Source organism: Petaurus breviceps, unplaced genomic scaffold (assembly GCF_028583685.1).
Source record: "Petaurus breviceps papuanus isolate PSGF00001 unplaced genomic scaffold, PetGlider_PUasm1.0 567, whole genome shotgun sequence".
Classification (NCBI taxonomy): domain Eukaryota; kingdom Metazoa; phylum Chordata; class Mammalia; order Diprotodontia; family Petauridae; genus Petaurus; species Petaurus breviceps.
Window position 1 is genome coordinate 9,511,429 of NW_027186383.1, and position 5,712 is coordinate 9,517,140.

Here is a 5,712-nt window from a genome sequence, read left to right on the forward strand (position 1 = left end):
ATGAGAAGGGGCCTGAGGGCTGATGGGTAGCTGTCCTAGCCTCCCCCGGCTGACCAAGGTCACACGGGATCACCAAACCAGGTTTCGAACTCAGATCCTCTGGCTCCAATTTCCAGTGCTCCAGGCACCATGTTGATCCTGCGCATCTACAGAACAAGGAAAGTTGAACTTCTGGTCCTGTAAATATTCATCCAGGTTTAGGGAAAAGTTCTGGGATGTTTCCCCCGTGGTTTCAGGATATTTGGGAGGGCATGCTCCTTGGAAACAGCTGAATCCCCAGGCAGCCAAGCTGTCCCAGCTGATAAGGACAGCTTTATTAGGAGACAGCCCCACACCCAAGATAAGATGCTTCATTGTCTTGGGATGTTTCCTTAACTCCCGAAGACCAAGAGGGCAGTGACCAAAGGGTCCAGCTCATTGGAAAGAGAACTGAATCTGACTTGACATATTCCCGGAACAGTTAAGATAGAAATTTGGGTCAGGACAGTTGTTCCCCTGCCCCTCCCTGCAGTGCCCCCACCTGAAGGGACTGCTGTCCTTTGTTGGGTCCCCTGCTATCTGGAGATCTGCTTTTGGCCCAGGGACCTGATCAGTCCCAGCCAGACCCAGAAACCTCACAAGCAAGAGCGTGATTTTCCATAACTCAATTTGGAATCTTCTATCAAAGACACCCATGAACTATGATTCATGGTGGGCAGTTCACTGATGAACTCCTGCTGCCCAGCCCGGCTCCTGCACGCAGAGATCACTCCCTGGCTGCTGGCCTCCCTCTGACCCTTTCCCGGGGGGCCTTGGAAGCTCCTGATACAGACCCTAATTGGAGCATCAGGGAGCCCTGTGAATCACCTCAAAGACCAACCCAGCAGTCTGGCAGCAAGTGAAAGAGAAGATGGGGCCAAGGGAGGAACCTCAGGATGGAGACAGAGCAGGGAGCAGTGGGTGGGCATCCTGCATTCCATTCTCAGAAATGACTTAGAAAGCTAAAAAAATGTGCCTTGGCAACAATACAGGTTCTAGGGTCTGCGTGGTGCTAGGGGATGTGAGGTTGGGAGAAGTGAGTTTGAATCTCAGCTCTGCCATTGACATGGCATAATATGGGTGTTGAATGTGGATTGCTCATTGTGGGTATAGGGAGGATGGCTCATTGCCGTTTACTGCCTCTGTGTCCTCGGGACACTGGCTAAGGCCCTGGCCTCAGAGTTGGAATCCCCTCTCTGCCAGACTGACTGCCTGGGTGACTTTGGAGAGCCCATTCCTCCTCTCCGGCTCTCTTTCCTCATCTGGACACAAGCAGGTGTAAGGAAGCTGGTTCAAGCTTTGGTTGAATGAAGGTATTTTCACAGTTAACCTACTGATATGACAGGACCGCTCCAAGAAAACCTCTGAAGGACCAGGAGACACAGGGTGGCTGAAGAAGCAGCCACAACCCTGCCAGTCACCTACAAAAAAGAGTTGGGTGGGTCTGGAGAGAGAACTGAGGCAGCGTTTAGGGGTGGGGCAGAGAGAGATGGCAGGTACCCATGGAAGCATGGAGGGGGGGATAGAGTGATCACCTGGCACCTGGGGCTGGGATCCTGCTTCCTGGAGAACAGAAAGGCTTGGACCCAAGACTCCAGGGCACCACAGGCTGCAGGGCTGGCCTGCCATCTTCCCCAAGCACAGGGTTCTCTGTCCTCTCAGACTCATCTCTGCATCTGGCCTGCCTTCTCCTCTGGCATTTCCTGTAAGGTACCATTGCCAGTAGATGGGAGGGAGGGGCATCTCTGGTCCTGCTTTGCTGGGCTCAGCATGAGTGCTCCTAAGAGATGATTGGCCTGTCTCTTTCTCCAGTTCTGTTGAACTCTCTTTGTTGGGAGTTGATCATTGTGATTTTTGAAAGGCCACCAGGGGTCTGATCCTTCAGCCAAGCAGCCCTGGATCCTTGGGTCCCTCCTGTGTCCAGCCAATAACACATATCCAGTAATTCTATCAGGTTCAGTGAGGAACTTCTCCACACTTTTGGGGTTGGGGTCTAGGAGCACTCTTTATTTGGACCAGAGACAAATCCACCTCCTTTACCCATTCACTTAAAAACTGCTTATCAAATATCTTCTTTATACAAGTGGGAGAGGAGATAGGGCAGTAATTAGCCTGTGATCATTGTTCTTGGAAAACTTCTGGTACAGCCAAGTGAACAGCTGCACAAGGCCCAACAGGTCTGGAGGCTTCTGTGGCCTCTCTGAGGTGCCTGCCCCAGACTTGTGCCCCTTCCAAGCCAGCCAGGTCTTCCCATTCTTAGCTGCCTCTTTTGAGGCACCAGATGCTGTCCCTCTGGGCCTTTCATAGCCCATGGATATGGCATAAGCAGCCCACCACCTTTTACAGATTACAATACCAAGAAATAAATAGCTCACAATACAATTCAATAAACATTTATTAAAGGGAAAACTGTTCAGGGTTCTGGGGACACAGACTGAAAAACTGAACCATTTCCTGCCTTCCAGAAGCTTACAGTCTAGTGCAGGGGTGGGGAACGTGGGGCTTTCTAGGTCCTTGGGTGTGTCCTTTTGACCGAGTCCAAGTTTTACAGAACAAATCCTTTTATAGTAAAAAGATAAGCTTTGCAAATGTAGTCAGAGTGCCAGCCTTGAAGTCAGGAGGACCGGAGTTCAAATTTGATCCAGGGGGCACACCCAAATGGACTGATGGCCCTACAGACAGAAGCTGCCTAAGCCTGGAGCCCGGGCTGAGCTGGGCTGGGGAAGCTGGCTCTGCCACTCCTGGGGAGCAAACTTCCCAGCGGGGCAGGGCCTGGCAGGGGCCCAATCCAGGGCAGGAGGAGGAATCCCAAGTCCTCCTCTTGCTCCGGCCCCCCCCCCCCATCTCCCAGCACCATGCTATCTAACTCGCTGGGCCAGACCCCAGCCGTACTGTTCCCCAATCTTCTGCTGCTACCCACATCCCAGCCCCTGGTGCTGCCTCTGCCACCACCCCTCATACCCCCTAGCATTTTCCCCAGGTCTGTATCAAAGCAAACCTGCAGATCAAGAAGAATACCATCCCGGATGGCGAGATACTGAGGCTTGGCCTCAACAGGAAAGCTTTGCAGATTTTTCAGCAAGAAGACGGGGAGAAATTCGCTCTCAGAATGCTTCCAGATTGCTCCGAGGCCCAAAGGGAGGCGAGTCTGCGTTGGAGAACCTCTCCGGGCCCACACATTGTCAAGATCGTGGACATCTAAGAGACCCTGGATGCTGAAAGGAAGTGTCTCCGATTCTCAGGGAATGAGTGGCTGTTGGAGAGCTGATCAGCCGCATCCAAGACCAGGGAGACCAGGCATTCATTCACACAGAGAGAAGCATCGGAAAGGGCCTTGGTGAAGCGATTCAGTACTTACACTCCAATAACGTGGCGCACAGAACATGGCACACGGGGACGTCAAGCCTGAAGATCTCTTAGACTCCTCCAGACGCCCAGTGCCACCCTGAAGCTCATCTGCTTTGGCTTATTTTTTTTAACTTTCATTTTTTTTGTCATTATTAATTTGTTTACTTTTAGTTTACAAGATTCATTACCACAATTCCTTGAGTTTCAAATTTTCTCTCCCTCCCTCCCTCCCTCCCTGCCATGGTGGCATACAATCAAGTTTATAGGATCTGCAAGTACTTTCACATTAGGCATTAGTCAGGTTATAAAGAAGGATTGTATCAGATGGAATGAACAATGGGAAAGAGGAAACCAAACCAAACAAGAAAAAGAAAGTGAGCAGGCAGTTTGCTTCAGTCTGCATTCAAACTCTGTTCTTTCTCTGGGTGTAGACATCTCTCTCCATGATGAGTCTTTTGGGGTTGACTTATAACCCTGCATTGCTGAGAAGAGTCCGGTCTATCAGAGTTGGTGGTCACACATACATTGTGTCTGTAATTGTGTACAGATTTCCCCTGGCTCTACTCTTCTCACTCAGCATCAGTTTGTATAAGCCTCTCCAGGTAAATATGAAGTCTGCCTGCTCCTCATTTCTTATAGCACAATAGTATTCCATAACATGCATATACCACAACTTGTTCAGCCATCTGAACAAAGCTCATCTGCTTTGGCTTTTGCCATAATCCCTCACTTCTCCTTGCTACACACCATACCATGTGACTCCAGAGGACCCGGCCTGATAAATCTTGTGACACGTGGTCTTTGGTGTCATTTTGTATATCCCACAGTGTAGTTACCCTCCATTCTGTTCCAACCACAGCCTTGCCATCTGTCCTGGCATGAAGACACGAATCCCAATGGGCCATATGGGTTTCCCAATCCAGAGTGGTCAGCAGTATCAGAGGAGGTCAAAATCTTCATCCGGAACCTGCTGAAGACAGAACCAACCCAAAGAATGACCGTCACTGAGTTTATGAATCACTCTTGCATTATGCAATCAATGCAGCTGCCTTAGACTCCACTGGCCACAAGCAGAGCCCTGAAGGAAACCAAAGAGAAGGGGGAGGCTGGGGAGGAAGAGGTGATCATGCCTTGGCCACTGTGGGTATTGACTCCAAGCAAATCCAGATAAGAAGATTGAGGATGCCACCAACCTTCTGCTCCTAGGAGCGGAAGAAAGCCCAGGCTTTGGGGGCAGCTGCCCTTGCTCACTGGGCCACCCTTAGCCCCCCCTCCCACCCTGAGGGAGGGAGAGCAATGACTCCAAGTGTATTTTTAAAAGCAGGGACACAGAACTGTCTTCTCCAAGCTCCCACTCACATGGAGCCCAGAAACTCGTCAACAGATAAATTTGGATCCTGTAACTGCCACCTTCCCTGACCGCCTCCTGGAAGCACCTAGCTCCTGAGAGGTTGGAAGGGTGAGGGCAGGGGGGCACGCTGCTCACAAGACCTTCCTCATTGTGAGGTTTCTCTTGGCTGATTTGGCCTTAAAGTTTTGTAAAATTTCTGTTTTTTTTTTCTCTTCCTTCCCCTCTTTTCCCTCCCAAGTCACAGGATGATATTTTTTGAAAAGGTATTTAGGGGAGCTGCTACAGGAAAAAAAAAAAAGTTTGACAAACTACCATCCACAAGGCAAATCCAGCCCACTGCCTGTCCTCATACAGCCTGAGAGCTAAGGATGACAACCACCTATTAACCAGACAAGCCTGCTTTAGAGAAAGAGTGACATGCTTCACCTAGTGCCAGCCCCTGTGGAGGTCTGGTGAGCCAGTTTCCAGAGAGAACTCCACTCCCCCACCACCACTCCAGGAATGTACCTCTTACTGTTTCCTGTCCATCCATTTCCTGTGTGATGACCAAAAGTTTTTTAATCGCCTGTGGGTGCCAGAACTGAGGGTTCATGCCAAAGAAAGACTTGACTAGAGAAATCTCTCTTTATCTCTCTCTGTCTCTGTCTCTGTCTCTCTCTCTCTCCCTCCCTCTCTCTCTCTGTCTCTCTCTGTCTCTCTCTCTCTGTTTCTCTCTCTCTCTGTCTCTTTATCTCTCTGTGTCTCTCTGTCTCTCTTTCTGTCTCTGTCTCTCTGCCTCTCTCTCCCCCTCTCTTTCCTTCTCTCCTTCTTGAACAAACTTTTTAATTTATTAATTTTTAACATTCTTTAAAAATCTTGAGTTCCAAATTCTCTTTCTCCCTCTCATCCCCTCTTATATCCACTGAGAAGGCAAGCAACATAATATCAATTACATATGTGAAATTGCGCAAAGCATATTTCCATATTAGTCATATTTCCCCCCAAAAAAGCAATAA

At 49.6% G+C, this 5,712-nt stretch overlaps 1 pseudogene; it reads left to right on the forward strand.

Moving 5' to 3' along the window:
- Positions 1–4,091: 4,091 nt before the first annotated feature.
- Positions 4,092–5,204, forward strand: LOC138173197 (MAP kinase-activated protein kinase 2-like; annotated as a pseudogene).
- The last annotated feature ends 508 nt before the right edge of the window (positions 5,205–5,712 follow it).